Source organism: Aedes albopictus, chromosome 2 (genome assembly GCF_035046485.1).
Source record: "Aedes albopictus strain Foshan chromosome 2, AalbF5, whole genome shotgun sequence".
NCBI classification, from domain to species: domain Eukaryota; kingdom Metazoa; phylum Arthropoda; class Insecta; order Diptera; family Culicidae; genus Aedes; species Aedes albopictus.
In genome coordinates, this window is record NC_085137.1 from 190150839 (window position 1) to 190169284 (window position 18446).

An 18446-nucleotide genomic window follows, 5' to 3' on the forward strand; every position below is an offset into this window, starting at 1 on the left:
TAAACCGGGGTCAAATTGATTAGCGGGGTGAATTTGATCACTTGAGTACTACATTGTAATTCCATACTAGGAACTCTTAAGCGTCGTAATGATCTTAAACTTTCTACGTCATCTGATTCGTAGATGTCTAGAGATGAGTGTAGACTTTTAATTTTTTAGAAAGAAGTTAGATTTACCATATTTTTTCAAGGAATTTGCAACGTATTTCTCATTTAGCTGAAATCATTGCTACTAAACAATCAATTGCTAATAGGACTTCCTGTGAATTCTCTGTTTTAACATATTTCTGGAGCCTTGGTAGGGATGTAATGCAGCTAATCAGAAAATGAAATAGCTATAAAAAGTTCATTTTATGAGAAATTGTCATTTTTTGTGATAAAATCACTTATTTTAAATGAAATTGTCTACGTTTAGGCGTTTAAGGGGAAATTTCAAAATTTAATTTTGCATTTCTGGAGCTCGATATGAAAAGGTCGTATGTGCTTTTGTCGATTAAAAATTCGATCAGTTGGATTCGCTTTTTATAGCAAAAACCGTTGAAATTGAACAAAGTTGATACATACAGCAGAATCATCACAAAACAGGCTTTCCGTTCCATCATTTAAAGTCTGCAAAATATCTTCCATATTGCTACAATATCTAAAATAAACTGATTGAATTTTATATCGACAAATGTACATACGACCTATTCAAATCGAGCTCCAGATTTAAAGTAATAAAATCACTAGTTGTAAGATTTTAGACGCGTTATTCGGTTTTAGAAGAGCAAAATTAAGCGGTGAAGGAAATTTTCCTTTCCAACCGATGCTTATTTCGCCCCTGATCAATTTCGCCCCAAAGTGGCATTTCCAATATTTTGATATTTGAAGTTATTTAACTTAAAGTTTAAATTTGTTGAACAAAATTCTGTCACATGGCTCCATGGAGATCCACTGGGTACTGGTTTTACAGAAATTCTTTTGGCAATATTTGAACAGGCGCTGATGTTATCCGCAAAAGTTGTTTTAAAGTGATTAATTTGATCCCGGATTACGGTATGTATGTTTTTTTACTTTTGAGATATGATTCTTTTGTAAATTTTGCGTTATATATTTCAACACTAGCTGCTCTAAAATTGCCTGATATTGTGCTATGCATTCGATCAAAAAAAAAAAAAACGGACGCAATTCAGTTCCGGTCTCTAAGCAAACTACAAAAACTCATTCCTAAGCAAACAAATCTGGGGAAACGAATGGTATAAACTCCTTCGGCAAGTGTCTCATTTTGGTCATTTTCCCCTAAATATGTCAGAAATACCTAAGTATATCAAACCGAAAAAAAAGATGAGGGAATATTAAAAAAAACATCATGTAGCAATGTCAGACAACTTAGTTTGGTAAATGTTTTCAACTTTTGATCACAGTAAGTGACTTATTTTGTCCAATATCCCCTACAAAATGAGAATATTTGAAAGTTTCGAATGAATTTGAACAAAAAACCAAACAAAGTCGATAGAAAGTCATGCTATTTAATGGTAAAACCCTAAGCGAATCACCTTTTGTTCATCATATACATAGATGATGTCTCATGTTGTCCTTTTTCCCCTACGAATTGAAAGTACATAAAAATATTCAATGACAAAATTTATCAGTTAGAAAACTATTCAAATATGTCGTAATCTTATGTTGGGATGTCGGAATGATCTCTTGGTGCCATTCCCAATCAGTCACAATTTTATTGAGTTATTGAGTATCCCATTTTGACCATTGTCCCCTATACATTACAAAATGTTTGTATATATATACACGCCGAATCAAAAGTTTGCGGTCACCCCTTCAAAAACATATCATTTTTAGGCCCAACAACAAAATGAAATCCGAGTGATATAAATAATAGGGCACGATCATTGAAGTACTAGATTTGTAGTAATGAGCTGAATTTTAGTATGATGAGAAGGTGTAGTCTCCGTTTCCTAGGAAATGGTTCAAAACCCGTGGGAAATATGATTTTTTGTCTGATTTGATGCTGTTTGTGCAAAACATTGGAAACAACACAGTGTTGTTTTCACCATTTCTTGTTTCTTCAACAGGACAGTTTTCCAAAATTTTGCTCAAACAGCATAAAATTTGACACGGAATCATAGTACCCAAGCTTTTTGTACCAGTTCCTTGCAGAACCGGAGAATTAACCTTCTCACCATACTAAAATAAAGCTCATTACTACAAATCCAGTACTTCACCGATCGTGCCCTATAGATAAAAATTATTAAAACAAACGGCTATATTCAAGTGATGGGGGATATTCGTAATATTTTTTTCCTTAAATCTAGAACCAATAACTGTTTCATTCGTGAAAAAAGATTACAAATCGGTCTATTGGTTTACAAGTTATGACGACTTTAAAATATAAAAAATAAGAAATGTACTTACCAATTTTTATTCGTTCTCTGAAGATACGACTTCAAGAAGTAAATGTTAATAATGATTTCATCGGAAGAAGTTCGCTTTTTATAATAGACTAGCTGTCCCCGGCAAACTTTGTCTTGCCTACTGCGTTTTTTGACGTTTCAAGTCCCTAGCCAAGCGCAAGTCCCCGTTCAAAATGTATGAAAACCCGATTTTCAAAAACTCTAAATTTTCCCATGTTTTTTGCCTCATAAACCTTCCTTGGGTGAAAACTAACCAAACAAAACTTAGACGACCAAAATTGGACCACCCGGTCGCAAGTTATGCGCGGTCCCACGTATGCTACTGCATTTATATACAGGGGATGGCCAAAATGTTTGGGATAGGCAACTTTTTTTCTCTCACAAAAAAGTTCAACATGCTATAACTTTTCATAGAGTGCATCAAAAAATCTCAAATTTTGACTGTTTATCAACCTATTATATGTGCATCATTGGTACAAATTTGGGCTTGATTGAATAATTTTTCGCGAAGTTAAAACCGTTCGGGTAATACACTATTTTTTAGACAACTCATTTTTGAGCTGTCATATCTCGGAAACCAGTGAACCGAATTGAATGAATTTTTAAACGTTTATCAACAATATATTGATACTTAATACAACGTTATAAAATGTTATATTTTCTCACGGTGAATTAAGTTATACCGGGTTTAAATATTTACCCATATAGAGGAAAATAAGTCAAATTTACAATACCGCACAAAAATTACCAAATGTGTTCTTCCTTTAATCTAAATAGGCTCTAATATATCTGATTAAAGATAACTTGAGAACAGAAGTGGAAAATCTTTGGACATCAACACTAAAATTTATTGACATTGACGTAAAAAAAATACATTTTTTCGAGAAAAATCCAAAAAGTGTCAATCCATGATGACTTTTTTCAACGTTCAAAAAGTATCTATGTTTTAATAGTTTGTGAAGCATTTGTATATTGTTAGTGTACGTTCAAAATTTCATTCAATTCGGTTCACTGGTTTCCGAGATATGACAGCTCAAAAATGAGTTGTCTAAAAAATAGTGTTTTACCCGAACAGTTCTAACTTTGCGAAAGATTAACCAATTGAGCCCAAATTTGTACCAATGATGCACATATAACAGGTTGATGAACAGTCAAAAATTGACATTTTTTGATGCACTCTATGAAAAGTTATAGCATGTTGAACTTTTTTGTGAGAGAAAAAAAGTTGCCTATCCCAAACATTTTGGCCATCCCCTGTATATATAGATAGATATATCCAGAGTTCGAAAAGATGCGCTCGCTATTAGCAGACGTTGATTCAATTGTCGGTTCAGTTTACCATGTAGCTCAAAAAGTGGCAGCTCTTTCACAATAAATTTTGAAAAATCAATAATTGCCGAATCAGTCTGGGACGGGTTGGCATATTCTTTTCTAGTCGATTCTAGTTATTAACGCATGCTCGATGGTGTCATGCACACAGGACAATCCAGCATTCAACTCGGCAGCATCATCATCGGTCTGTCTTTGGCAGTCTTGCAACAATCGGACTCCTAGTTCCTTGATGAACTTTATCATTTGCGTTTTCGATAAGCTTTTGAGTTCTGCTGGCACTTGCGTTGACAACGGAAGGCCTTGAAGGAACTTCAGCGCTGTTATTACGTCGTGATTGCGTCGAAGAGGTCGTTTCGAACTTTGGAATTACTTTTCTTAAGCTTCGAATACAGGAAACTCAAGTTACCTTCCGCATACAGTCGCGTCTTCTCAATGCTTCATAAGCGAGCTTGTAAGCGAGTCTGATTGGCTGAAGAGCTTCATGAAGGTTTATTGCGGCTAAAATATAAACGACTCATAAAAAAGTGATCATTCTTCATAAATAATTCCAAAAGTGCCAATGAAGAAAGAGGGGTGTAAGCAGTCATAAATTACAAAAGTTCCATAAACAAATAAAAAATGCATAAATAAATCAAAAGTTTCCATAAATAATGGATTTTTGAGCAATTAAAAAAGTCAAAAATGCAATGAATAAATCAACTGTTGCAATAAAAAAAGCCATTTTTCCCACCAAGTAACTTCGAATTTTCCATAAATAAATCCGAGTTTTCCATAATAAATTGGAAAATTCACAATAAAAAAATATCGAAAAAGCAATAAATAATTTAAAAAGTGCAATAAATGAAAAAAGAAATTATCAATAAATGTCAAAAAACGAGCAATAAACGTAAATGCATTTTGAACCAAAAAAATACATAGACCATGCGGCGAAGCCGCATAGAGGATTGAGGAACTGAGGCGGCAGAAGGCCGCCGAAGTTTGCGATATCCGATGCACCGCAACTGCATCGTTTCGGTTCTAGGCAAACCACAGTTCCAAGAATTTGCCCAGTATAATGCAAACATAGATGTTATCCCTTTTTAGGTCCGACGAGCGATAGCGAGTTCGGACAGCAAGCGATTGCTCGGTAAATTGCAATCATAGTTAGGCAGGCTTTTCAGTCGTTACAGTCATATAAGTGCGATTCAGCATTTCACTGCCTCATACTTTCCTGCATTTGTTTTTCATGGGTAATTTAGTCATTTTTTATTGCATTTTTTGAAATTTTTATTGCTTTTTCGATGTTTTTTTATTGTGAATTTTCTAATTAATTATGGAAAAATCGGATTTAGTTATGGAAAATTCGAAGTTATTTGGTGGGAAAAATGGCTTTTTTTATTGCAACAGTTGATTTATTCATTGCATTTTTGACTTTTTTTCATTGCTCAAAAATCAATTATTAATGGAAACTTTTGATTTATTTATGCCTTTTTTATTTGTTTATGGAACTTTTGTAATTTATTACTGCTTACACCCCTGTTTCTTCACTGGGACTTTTCGAATTATTTATGGGAAATTTTGTATTTATTATGGAACGTTTAATTGTCTGCCGTTTATTGCAACCTCGAAATCACTGTCCGTCCAACATAAGACCTAAAAGGCGTATTTCGGAAAGTGTCTCTCTGATGCAATCAAAACTGCGAATAAAGTGCTCCAGCATCGTTTCAGTCGAATTCCAACGAGTTTTGACGTCCACACACAGTTTGAACGTAGAGATGAGCAAAACAGTTCTATTGAGTGAACCATTCTCAATTTAACAATTCCTTAAAAAGAACTAGTTCTTTTGAACCGTTCTTTCGTTCAGTAGTTTTTATGGTTGTTTTTGAGCCGAAGTTTGACGTTTGTACGTTGCCGTGTTACGTGACCACATTAAAAAGCAAAAATATGTAGGATTTGTGATACTATGCATTGCAGTTTTTGGATCGGTTGCATATGTCATCGGAGGGGGCCGGGTCACAACGTCCGAGGCCATACAGTCCCGGACATTAAGTCGCGTTTTTTTTTTTTTGCGAAATAGCGTCCAAAAGTTTGGATGCGTCATAATATCCTATGTGCCTTCTTTCCTTGGACCTTGTGGCGTATCTGCAAGTTCGGACGTTATGCCCCGGAAAAATGCGCCATAAAGTCCTGGGACTTTATGGCCTCGGACGTTATGATACTGCGCCTCATCGGAGTACTATTTTGCGAGATAATTGGGCAGATCATTTACAACATTCGCACTTTCAGAACGCAATATTCGTTCATTATAAAAGCTGAATGAACCGTTCTGCGAGACAGTCAATTTTCTCGTTTTTTAGAGAACGGAGAACTACCGTTCTTTTCAAATGAACGACAGTTCAGTTATTCCCTCATTAGAACTAGTTCTTCGGAACCGTTCGCGAACGGTTCGCCCATCTCTAATTTGAAGTGGTTTATGAAACATTATCGTGATTTTTTTTTCTTGAATGCAATTTTGGAAATCATTTCACGACTCTTTGAATACGTTTCAAAGACTCTCCAAATCCAAATCAAAGCGAAAACATATGTAGGATATGTGTGTCCCGGGATTTTCGAGACGGTGAAAAATTTTATCCCGGGATTCGGGAAATCCCGAATTTTGCAAGATCCCGGGATTTTTTGTCCCGGGATATCCCGGGTTGGAACCTCTAGCGTAAATGCAAATGGACGCAAAAGCGTACATAGTTGTTTATCGTCTGCTCATACAAAACCGAAATCCACTTAGGGTCGATTTCTTCACCTCGGCTTAACCGGTAAGCCAGGCTTACCCATATAGTTAAGCCTGGTTTAACGCTTAAGCCAGGGTGAAGAAATCGGCCATTAGTATACATATTAGTAGCTAAATATTATTAACAACTTTGCATCGACATGTTCAATCACAATATTGAACCGCATTACCCATAGAGCAGTTAATTCATCCATTCAAGTGTAATTGTCCAAGGGAGTCCCATCTGTGTCGTTCGATGGCTCCCATAAAATGTGCACAGTTAACAAAAAAGCGCACTCATTCTTCTCCTTACTCCACAAATCCACATCGCCCAAAGCATCCACGTTTCAACTTTTTACTTCGGATGCTTCACGGAGACCATATTTTTCCATTTTCACGATAATCTCTCAAGAGACAGGGGACCAGTTTAGCCCGAGTGCACAATGTGTCTTACTCCTGCTGCAGAGTGCACTCGCAAAGAGTTGCTTTTAGCGAGGATTGGTAACTTCTTTTATGATCATAAATTTTACGAGAAAGATTATAACTCATAAAATTATATAATGTTTTGCAACGTGCAATAAGTACTATGGGCCAACACACAAAGCTGAAGTTCAGAAAAGATGAAATTTAAGGAAAGTTATAAGTCTCAACAATCTTCAAGACAAGCCGGTCACATTTCGAAGGGATGAAACTTTTCTCGGTAAAAGACACTTCTGATCGAGATCTATAAACTGTCCTAGCCGGCACTTCTCCCGGAAAGCTATTACCAGCGATAGAAGGATGTATGGAAATGTATGTGTAAATGTAAATGGGTGCTGGGTACCCGGGTACCCTGTCGGCCACATAAGGGTTATAACCACGGTGCTCCCCAGACCGTTATTATAAAATAAAAATCTCCATCCAATCGGTGAAAACTGTTCGTTTTCTATGGCTATCCTGCATGTCTGGGCACAATTTGAAAAAAATCGTAGGGCCCATTTTTGAGTTACGCCCTTTTAAATGGCGTAAAGCCCAATATTCAAAGAAAAAATCGAAATATTTAGTACTCAATTATTTTTTAACGATTTGATGAAATATTTTTTTGAAGAATTGTAATGCATTGAGTATTAGATTTGTTTAGCATAGTTTTTGTTGAAATAATTGAAGAAAATTTGACGTTTTTGTGAGTTGACATAAATAAAAGCTCTTTAAAAGAGAAATTTAGCATAACATGTGAAAAGGGCCTAAGTGCGTTTTGTAAACAAACACGTTTCGATCGCTGTAGGGCCCTACTGTACCCACGAATACCTACACCCTTTACCGATAGCCCGAAGATTGGACTTTCTGAAACATCATTTACGTAGCTAGCTTTTTCTTTTTTCTTACTCTCCTAAACAAACATGAGAAAGAGCGGGATGCAAGAGGGGGCCTGTGCCCCCTCTTTCATCCTTCTCTTTCTCGAGCTAGCTACGCCAATGTGAAACATGTTTTCAAAAAGCACTTAGGCCCTTTCACATGTTATGCTAGAAACGATATTATGTGTGTTTGAATAAATGGAAGAAGAGCCGTTGTTTTAAGCCCTTTACATACTAGTTTTATTCGCACAAGACAAGAAAAAACGAATCAATTCTGTATGAACTCATGAACACCAATATGTGATGATTTATAAATTTTTAATGATAATTACATCTAATCAGATATGTATTGTATTTGAAAACGTAATATTTTGAATAAGAATGTAGACAGCGCCTAAGTTGAAATGAGCCGCGCAAATATATAGAGAGATATTTCTTTAAAATAAATGAGATATAAACAGACTTGCTTCGGCATTATCGTTTTTCTAAGTCTTTTCAATAGCATCTCATGTCCACATAGTTTTTAAAAGATAAGACAACACACTGCCAGGAGGCGTTTGTGGTGTGATAATGATGTTTTCCAATAGTAAATTTAAGGTGAAGATATGACGAAGCCACAGCTCAAATTTTCAAGAGCACAAATCTGAAGAACCGAATGTCGTTGACCAGCGGGTAACCAATCGATCAACTTTTCAGCGCAATCCGACGTTTGGTTCTTCAGATTTGTGCTCTTGAAAATTTGAGCTGTGGCTTCGTCATATCTTCACCTTAAACACATTTTTGTGGTCAAATACAATACGTATCTGAATAGATGTAATTATCATTAAAAATTTATAAATCATCACATATTGGTGTTCATGATTTCATACAGAATTGATTCACTTTTTCTTGTCTTGTGCGAATAAAACTAGTATATAAAGGGCTTAAAACAACAGCTCTTCTTCCATTCATTCAAACACACATAATATCGTTTCTAGCATAACATGTGAAAGGGCCTAAGTGCTTTTTGTAAACAAACATGTTTCAGAAAGTGCAATCTTCGGGCTATCGGTAAAGGGTGCAGATATTCGTGGGTACAGTTGAGCCCTACAGCCATCGCAACGTGTTTGTTTACAAAAAGCACTTAGGCCCTTTTCACATGTTATGCAATTTCTCTTTTTAAGAGCTTTCCATTCATTTACTTTTTTTTGTTTACATACATTCACGTTTTTCTTACCGTATTTGAACCTGAAAAGTTACAAATATTATTGAAATATTTTCATATAAATACACTTTTATTAATCTCAACTCACAAAAACGTCATATTTTCTTCAATTATTTCAACAAAAACTATGCTAGACAAATTTTATACTCAATGCAATACAATTCTGCAAGAAAATATTTCATCAAAATCGTTAAAAAATGGTTGAGTACTAAATATTTCGATTTTTTTAATATTGGACTTTACGCCCTTTTAAAGGGCGTAACTCAAAAATGGGCCCTACGATTTTTTTCAAATTTTGTCCAGACATGCAGGATAACCATAGAAAACGAATGGTGGGCACCGATTGGATGGAGATTTTTATTTTATAATAACGGTCTGGGGAGCACCGTGGGTTAACGTGTAATGAGAAGACAGATTAAAGCAAAAAAAAAAACATCAGTTTAGTGCTACAACGACACAATAAGTCTTACAATTGTCGCAAAAACCATTTTCACAATAATGTAACACCATATCATCCCTTCATCCGACCATGCTAGAGCGGATCAAATGGATAACAACAAAATAACCACCAATCGGCCGCGACACCATCGGTTTGCACTTTGGAATCATCCAATAAAATTATAAGGGCTTAATTTTCACCACATTTATTGATAAGCGTGGTGGCGTGGGTGGACGACAGTGGGAGACGATCCGGAACCGGAACATACCACACCGCCAACACACGGAATCGAAAAACAATACGCTTCAGCACGTGCCTGAAGAAGGGGCAACACTATTCCGGGATCCTTCCAATCGGCTTGGTTTACGGGCTGTCGCCTTGGATGCGGGATTCACTCTGTTAGAGGCCCATGCTGCAGCGCTATGCATGGGTGATCTAGTGGGTGATTATTATTGGAAAGGGTTCGGTATCAACATCATCCGAGTAGCTGACTGGAGCGTCATGATCCAAGGACCAGTCGGAGTTTACGGCCGCAGTTTGCTGGGTATAATGGATAGTTTTACGAGGCGATTACGACAGGCGATAATAATTCATCACCAGATAATTGCGGGGCTTAGTTTCGCTAGGCAATAATGCACTGGATTGGAAAGAGTATGGCGAACGTGAAAAATAATCGCGGAAAGCCTGCAGCTTTAAAGGGAATGAAATTTTCTTAACATCACACTCACGTTTTGGCACCGTTCCAATATTGAAATAATTCGATAAAACTGTTTCTTCCTATATGTATACTGCCGTGAATCGCAAGTCAGTCCCATCTGCATTTTGGGCAAAATTGAGTTAATGGCAGTTTTCGATCTTTCTTCGGATGATCTGCGTGAATAAAAATATATAGTTTGTTTGCTGCGTGAATAAAAATATATAGTTTGTTCAGTAAAATCGAAAAACAACACCAAGTCAGATTGTCCCATAATGAAAAGTAATCGCAAGTCAGTCCCATTATCAGCTTGTGTACCCTGCAGTGCAAAACCGAACACTGTTTTATTTAGATTTATATTTTCCTCAGTAACGTTTTCACATTTGAAACAATTTGTGAAGGTTTGATGATGATCACAGAAGTTTTCACAAGGTTCCACATAGAAGTCGAATTTGAAAACTTCGAGTCCATTTTCTCAATGCCTACTTTTTACATATGGGACTGACTTGCGATTCACGGCAGTATACTGGTTAGGATTTGGCAAAATTCTCAAAATATTGTCACCGTTCGCCTTGTGACTAGGGCGAAGAATGTTATCAGTTGTTCCTTTTTGGACCACCCTAATTAAACCGAATTTCCACTGCAGCACTTTAGTAATGGTAGCTTGAAACTACATTTATTATTCAAATGATAGCAAAAACAAATACACAATTAATTCCTTTCTTTTCGGCTTATTTCTAATATTATAATTACTTACATTCAATGGTTTTCTATTGTTTCCCTTGCAGGCGGCTTTTGTAGCGCGGTTTCAGTCCGATTGGATCCTGCAGACGTATCAAACTTTTCAAATAAAGAAATCAAACAAATTTGCTCAATTTAAAGCTCACCTTTGAAAATCACAAGAACTACCTCTAATCTTCTGCCGCAACAACTATCGGCTCTATTATTGTTCGTGCAGTTGAAAATCGGAATTTTTGACATGCGAAAATCGATTTTTCTCCTGAACCGTGTGTCGGACGTACGTCGGGCACAGTGCGCTGGGTAGAGAGCCAGGTCCGCTGTCCAGCGCACTACGTCCGACGTTAGGTTTTACGTATGAATTTTGAGATAATTAGATTGTCGGGTGTGGGGAAACTTCGGGTTTCAACCGCGACGACAATATTTATAATTTCGCGAACTTGAACTGAAATTCAACAACTTTTCCTGGTTCGTTATTTTCTTAGTTCACTTCAAACCATTTTGTTTGTCTCTTCTGGAACTTGTTTTTGTTTCGACTAAAATATTAACGCGCACTGAAACGGCAAAAATTAGCAATAGCCAATATCTTACAGAAATAATATTAAAAACTATCAAAGTCTTTGATAACAGAGAGATGCTCCTTCTTTTTATCATCTGCACAAAAAAACTATTGAAAAATATCCATAGGATTGCCAGTTATTCAACAAAAACCGAAATTTTTATTGCTTCACCCATACAAAGTGTTAGGCGATTTTGATCAAGTTTATTGCTAATTTCGAATTTTTAATTTAGCGATAATATAGCTGCCTTTTGTTTCTGTTTACCTTCTACCTTTCTCACCCAACATTGAGTTCTCCAAATTTTATCTCACGAAACCTAATGCAAGCCTATCCATATATTGCGGATTTTTAGAAAATTTTCCACTCTGTGGTAGTTTAGCAGATCAATGAGTAGGCCGAGCTCTTCGAATTATCATTACTAGTCGAGATGTCAACTGGAGAAGCACCACAGTAGGTATTGGGTATTTATGTGGCAAACTTTTTAAGAATTAGGGTAATTCATGTATTTTGGACAGGCTGACGACAACGCTGGAAACATTGTTTCTTAAATTCCTTAGAAACCAATTGGATTGTTTTCAAAGTTACTTAAATGCTTATAATATGACTGTACTTTGCATTCCTGGTGACTAAAACCTTAACCAAAGCATTTTAAGCTGAAAAAATCACAATTTCCAATCGCCTGTTAGAATAGCATTTTGGACACCGAATATATGTTTTGGACACCCTCAGGTATATATAATTTGGACAGGGCAATTATCTCCATTTTTAGCCATGAATACTGCTTTATCATGAAAGTAGCATAAAATGACAAATATTTTCATGTAAATAATCAAATTTCTTCGCTTAACAGGCATCTATTTTGATAACTATTACAGTTTTTTGTTAAAATCGAGGAAATATCGCCAGAACAACATAATACGCCTCCAAGTATGCAATCGCACAGCATCCCCATGTAATTCGTCAGATGACCAAAATATATTTACAGTAGAAAACTTGTAAAGTATTTTGGACACCACCTATTTTAGGCGTTCTAGATGAATGTTAAGAGATTGGCTGCCCAATGCTTCTTTATTGAACAGTTTTCATTGCAATAAGGCTTTTAAATTTCTTACAATTATCAATTCAACGATTTTGAGGTGAATATTGTATGTGACTGTGAAGTGTATGTCGTCTTGCATACCTGTGCATTTGATGGGTTTCAGTGAAAAATTTTACATTTTCGATAATTTTGAAGTAAATTCTTAATTGTTAAGCGTATTTTCAACGTAAGTCATCAGAATAGGGTCTGTTTGATCCAATAAGGATGCATCAAAATTCGTCGACGTTCAAATCGTCGACTTGTATCGTTTTTATCGACTATCGTTCATTTCCCACTAGTTGCATTGGTATTAGTGACAACCTGGATTTTGATAATCCAAAACAAAACGATCATCCGGGTGGTTCTCGCAGTACCTACTGTTTATCCGAAACTTTTGCCGAGAATTATTAATTTACGCGTTTTATTTTTCTTTGGAGTGTCACTAGTTTTAATACAAATTAAATTTTTATACAAATTGCCTGTGAGGATAATAACAAATCCGAAGACGAGATGGTGATGCCGTACAAATCGGCATCCGGAGAGTCCGGAAGGTGCTTTCAAGAATCCAGATTGTACCACACATCGGTTAGCTGGCTGGAATGGGGATCGTGGCTTTGATATCGAGCTGGATGACGATATTGCCGCTTGGTGTGAGAACTTCCACGATAATTATAAGACAATCTAGGAATCGCGGATTTCCTAGCGACTGCGGATGTTCTATACGAACACGCGAAATCCATATAAGTGCAACTGAAGCTGTGTGCTAACTGTCCGGACCATAATTCACCGCAGAGCAATTAGCTGGCGTACACGGGTGAGTTTCAAATACTGGTCCCTTAATTTGGAATACATATGATGTGCGTTGATTTTCAGAGCTGGATGAGACGCCGCGTAATGTTCTGCATAATTGTGGACTACGGTGCCGCGAGATGATCACCCCGAAAGTACAAAGTACGGAAGATAATTGCTCGACAGCACAGAAGCTGGCTAGATTCCGTTAGATCTGGACCTGTTAGATGGATTCGATGAGCATACTTTGTGATGCCACTGTTTATTCAAGATAAGATGTCGATTGCTGAAGACCGCCTGAATAGGGCCGACTGTGGGACACTGTTTCGGAAACGGAACGAGAACTGCAGCTGGAACTGGTGTGTTTGTTTGAACTTTAAGGATCAACTAGAGGCTATCAGATAGGCCTCCCATTATCAGATCAAACGGAACGATCTTCCCCTACTTGTGCAAGATTACTGTAAGTGTTAAGTGGGAATGACATACCGTCAGTGTACCAGTAGCCGCTCGTGTTCCAATCGCCGATCAAGAGTGTAGAAAACAGAGTTCCCTGCAAAAATAATGTTTTTCCACGGATATTCAAAATATGCGTGCCAAATTATACACGGATGAAGACAATCGTACATTTTTATGCCAATAAACATCATTTTTAAGACGGTGAGCGGCTATTGGAACACGAGCGGCTACTGGTGTCTGATGGTAATTGACATTCAAGTTTTCTTTGACACGATTACAGGAGAAACCAAGTAGTTGCGGCAAGATATCGAGGGCGAACAATGGGATGTTCCCGAGAATGAACCCGCGCATACGCTCCGGCTGGATGAATTCCAGGTTCATCTGGTGGACTCGAAGGACATACTTCTCGCCATGTTATCGGAACTCAGGCGGCAGTCGGTTATTACCGACCTTAATCGGTGCAAACAAGATTCCCCACATTCAGCTGGCCAAGTGGGACGATGTGTAAATGATCTGGCCATCCAGCTGGAGCCGTCGGATTGGACCTTGACGAAGAAAGTGTTCAACCAAGATTTTCTAAGCTGTCGTTTGCTCCTTCTACCATATTTTAAAAGGCACTGCCGTCTTCCAATGTGATTTATAGGATTTATAGCACCTCGAAGGCATCGGTCATATCCTAGGAATTATGCTTAAACGGGGGACCGTGTAGAAAAACTGGAAAATCTGAAAATATTGAAAATGTTCTCACCTTTGAATATCCGAAGATTGTTTCAGAGAGTTCAAGCAGAAAGGGAGGTGGTAATGTAGCATGGGTGGATTCTAGGGATTAGTGTAGAGGTGGCAAGGGAAGGTTGAAGGGTTTGGAGGAGGGGAATCCATACTGGTTTTAAGGAGGGTTTCAGAGAATTTTTAGAGGTTCTTCTTCTTTATGGCTCTACGTCTCCACTGGGACTTGGCCTGCCTCGCTTCAACTTAGTGTTTTTTAGCACTTCCACAGTTATTTTTAGAGGTGTCAAGGACGGTTTAAACTTTAGACGGACAAATCAAAAGATCAAGGACACTGTCATAAAGTGTTCAAGAGGATATAAGGCGTTGTTTGGGTGGGACATAAGGCTTAGGGGTGTAGGGGTGTTCCAGGACATTTTCAGCAGATCTACATACGTTATCAATGGGGTTTTGTTACCATTCTTCTGATGTGCAACATTCTATAGGTCTATGAATTATAGAGTTATGTCCATAAATGTAGAAGGTCCTCCACAAGCTCTCGCGAATATAGGCATCATGATACATGCATATACATACATACATTTATTTTTTTTTTTTTTATAATCTCTTTATTCTCCAAAAAGGCTTAACGGGGCCGAGTTTACTATTTACACATTTCATTAGACAAGTTCGAATCACAGCCATTCTGTGATTCCTGAGTTGCACACAACTTTTTTTTATCCTTCCTACGCTTCGTTGACAGCCGCCGCTTGTTGGTGCCATCGTAGGTCTCGTATGGTGAAGTTGAGCTGTCGTTCCCGTCGTCGTCGTCGTCTTCATTCGTGCTCTGCTGTTCGGTTTGGTTCGTTGAAATGGTAGTCGTTTTGGTCTCGTGTTCGGCAAGTGCACGTCTGCTTCTTGCTACAATCTCGATGAAAGTATCACTCACATCAGGAGAAGATTCGCTGGAATGACTGCACATCGGTGGAAAATCAGCTTCGGTGAATATCGGTTCGCTTGATGGGGCACTTGCTGCTGCTGCTGCTGCTGCTGCTGTAGCTGTTGTTTGGGTTTCGGGTGCGCTCACATCCAAACATCTCTGCTTTGGATGTACTGGTTTGGAGCATCGCCTACAGGTTCTGACCTGGTTTAGGTGTTCCACATAGCAGATCTCATTTGTTATTGAAAGATACGATGGGATTGGGTGCTTGATTCGCATCTGCAGCACACGAACCCCGTTGGGTATGCCAGCAAAGTAGTGTTTCCAGCGTTCAGTTTGTATAGAGAACACATCACCGTACTTCTTCATAAACTCCGCTACCGTAGTATGAGGTACGGAAGGGGGAAGGTCATGCACTCGGACAGTCACTGCTTCGCTGTCCACATATACCGGTATTTTGAATGGTTTGTCTTTCCAAACAAAGACTCGTTTGATATTGTGCGCTTTCTCGTAGCGCAGCGCAATATCATTGCTTACCATCTCAAGGTACACACACTAAGAATAAATCGCAGAATTCTGTGAAATTTCACCGAAATCTCAACAGCAGATTTTTCGGTGAACTGTTCGGTGATTTTTTTATTCACCGAACAATCTGTGAAAACTGAAAACGCTCATCAGTCAAATTCACAGAACATTTCGGTGACTTTTTCACCGATTTTCGGTGGATTTAATGTTTACTTTTGTTGGTTTCACAGAACTTTCGGTGTTTTTCCACAAATTTACGGTAATTTTTCATTTGGATTTTTTCGGTTCACCGATTTATTCGGTGTTTATTTTGGAGTTTTCTAGAAAAAAAAAAATCAGCAATAAATTTAATATCTGTTACATTTCGTTGAACATGTAATATTTATTCCAACATTCAACTGTAAACACATATTACGAAGGCAAAATACAGATTCACAGGATGAAATGGGGTTGTTTTTCTTGCACGATTTTTCTTGCTGGGATGCATCACGGTGATATGTCCGGGCACTTCAATCTGGTAGAAACAGAAGCCAAATAATTGTCTATAAACATATATTATGAAGGTGCAAATAGTGCATACTTACGGAAAACCACAACCAGCCTCTTTTCCACCTATTGAACATTTTTGTTAGATTTCACTTTAGTTTTAGTTACCACCTGTTACCACTTTTACGAAAGAACAAATAAATCCAACTAGTTGTGTTTTGACACCCTGGGCGCTCTTGGGAATATGGCAGACTACTGATTTCACAGAAATTCGGTGAAAATCACAGTCTGCGGTAAATCTTTGGTTGTTTACCGAACTGAAATGTAAAAAGTTCACAGAATTTTGTAATTTATTTGCCTTCACCGAATTTTCGGTGGCGTTTTGACAGTTGGGTTGGAAATATTCGAATTTCACAGAAAGATCTGTGAAAACATGGTTTACAGTTTAGATTCGGTGAAACATTTCACAGAATTCTGCGATTCATTCTTAGTGTGACAGTTACGCGTGTTGTGCAACTGGAGACTTTTAACGTCCGAAAGATTTAATTTTATTTCGTTTTCCAGAAACTGTTCGACTTTTCGAACATCGGGTCGTCCTGGAACAACGCTAAAATCAACTACCAATGTGTTTTTCCGAACACCACTCATTTTAACGGTATGAAGCACGGGAGACCGGTAAACGCGTCCGAAGGCTACGAGTATAGGCTGTCAACTGATACATTTATTTGTTCAACATCACATTTAAGACAAGACATAATCAACAAAAGTACGCCAGGCCAGGCCAGTAGGCATCAAGATCTACAAGCGTAATCAACAGATTGTTACATAAATGATACAGTGCAATACATACAGACCCATTGAGCATTGTTCTTTAAAGAACAAATTTACAAAGATATTCTAGGTCATCCAAGGACGAGAGTAAAGGCCTTGAGATCTACAAGCGTAATCCATGGATTGTTGTTACATTACTGACACGGTGCACCATCATAACTGGAGCATTGTTCTGTGAAGAACTAATTTTCAACGATGTTCTAGGTCCTCCAAGAACTTCCGCGAGTGAAGGTCGTCTGATCTACAAGGGTAACCAATGACCTTTTCTTATTCTACTGTTTCGGTATTAGCCGCCGTTCATAAATAACGTAACGCTCCAGGGGGAGGGGGCGAGTACGGCCAAGCTTTACGGCCCTTACAAAAAAGATTTTCATACAAAAAAGCATTACGGAGGGGAGAGGGGGGTCGAAAAACGTCGATTTGAGCGTTATGTAATAAAAGGATGCTGCCAGAGCCTTTTAGATGTTAATGCCTATAACTCAAAGGGTTTAAGACCATTCGCAATGCTGTTTTATTTTGTATGGCGAGTTTTAAAATTTTTAAAACTCGCCATACAAAATAAAACAGCATTGCGAACGGCCTAAGGCTTGGTTTAAGAACAAACGTCTTGACATCCCGCTTTAACAGTGCATCAAAACTTCAAACGCACAAATCTCCAGAAACAAACATTTTGGGGTTCTAACAAGTTTGTCCTTAAAGAGTGAACCTAATCTATGTAGAGTTGCAATGGGATTCATAAGATTTATTCTGATGGTTGTAAACTTTAGGCCGTTCGCAATGCTGTTTTATTTTGTATGGCGAGTTTTAAAAATTTTGAAACTCGCCATACAAAATAAAACAGCATTGCGAACGGTCTAAGACAAGCATAGTACACAAATTCAATTTATTTAAGTATGTTGGCAAAAAAGATCAGAGTAAACAAAAAAATAATTTATTTCATCCGGTAACGTTCATGGGCCTGTAGAATGACCCATCGCTTCAGTAGTGTAATAACAATCCACTTAATTACGCTATAATTGCGAGCGTACTTGGAGGCCATAGAATATCTTTGGAAATCTAAATCAGGGTCTGTCCATAAACAACGTAGACACTTTAGGGGGGGGGGGGTGTTGTGGATCTGGCCAAAGTCTACGCTCCATACAAATTTCGAAAATTTTGTATGGACAAAAGTGTACGAGGGGGGAG

The 18446-nt window shown here is 37.7% G+C and overlaps 1 protein-coding gene and 1 long non-coding RNA gene across 2 annotated transcripts in view; both read left to right on the forward strand.

The window, feature by feature from the left end:
- LOC109408115 (uncharacterized) overlaps window positions 1-18446 on the forward strand; it is a 228702-nt gene that overhangs the window by 59972 nt on the left and 150284 nt on the right. The window lies entirely within an intron of this gene.
- On the forward strand, window positions 12748-15085 carry LOC134286422 (uncharacterized). Its single transcript, XR_009996893.1, has 3 exons — window positions 12748-13343; window positions 13403-13778; window positions 14055-15085. It is a non-coding gene; the product is annotated as an uncharacterized LOC134286422 (long non-coding RNA).